Genomic DNA, 1,250 nt, shown 5'->3' with positions numbered 1-1,250 from the left:
ATTATATGGCTACAAAAAAAAACATCCTTTCAATGCTGACCCACAAATGCACCATCATGAGACACACGTCGTTCGGGCCAAAGTCTAATTAAGTAAACAATCAGCTAACTGTTGTTTTTTGTTGTTAAACGATTTTGAAGGAGAGCAGTGCCGGAATGTAAACGCGGTATGTAAACCAATTTGAATTCACTTCCATGCTGCATTTAATAAATACATATTGTCAGTCGATGCTTCTTCTTAATTAGAAGAAGCATGATGTGATTATGCCATGGTCATCGTAAACTAAGAACGTCCATCTTTATTCAGTATTGTATAATCTTACTCAGGGTTTCGGAAAAATGAAAACGCATTGAGAAACGCAGAATGAATCACTAACGCTAAAGATGGGCAAATTTTACCCAGTATTAGAAAAACAAAGAACGTGGACATTCGTTTACTGTCATATCCTTTTGTTGGAAATAATAAAATAATAATAATAAAAGAAAAAAGAGACCAGTTATTAACAATCTTCCAACAACCTTAATTTTACTGCTGGTTCCGGTACTATACACAAACAATAAGGAAATTACGCACTCTCGCCTGGAGGCATCACACATATCATTTACACGCACAGCGGTTTCCAGTCATTAGGCTAATTCACTTATGAACCATAGACACTTAACAATGTTTATATAACTGAGGAAATTCAAAGAAGAAATCCCATGATTCCTGTTTTTGCAGGATTGACAGATTTGTATACACAAAAGAGAATCAGAGAGGAAAGAGATTCTATTATGTTTTCGAAATTCGGAGAATAATAATGTATGTTTCTTGTCTCTCTTTTTGTGTGTGAAAAAGTAATTTATATTATACAGAAGGCGCAAATGGTATAAAGTATATATCTATTTTCGTATATATTACACTTAATATAATCACGTGTTTTATTTATATATTTACATGACTGGGGCGTTTCTCTGGTGTTAATGATAACCTGTATAGAAAGGTAAATGGGATTCCGTTTAAGTTTTACACAAGTCTGTTTTGATAAAAAACTGTTGCATGCTTTAATTCATTCTTCATGTAAAAAGAAGTAATAATATTGCATACTGGTGTTTTACAGTATATGTTATTCACAAGAACTGCAAACTTTTCACGCAAAGACAAGCATGTACGAATTCAGCCATATAGCACTAGCTTTATTTAATATTATTAATAAACATTTCAGTGAAAGGGCCTACCACCTTTCTCTTCCTTCTACAGCAGTGGTCGAC

This window comes from Penaeus monodon, chromosome 28, assembly GCF_015228065.2.
Source record: "Penaeus monodon isolate SGIC_2016 chromosome 28, NSTDA_Pmon_1, whole genome shotgun sequence".
NCBI lineage: Eukaryota > Metazoa > Arthropoda > Malacostraca > Decapoda > Penaeidae > Penaeus > Penaeus monodon.
Note: the sequence above shows the minus strand (reverse complement) of the source record.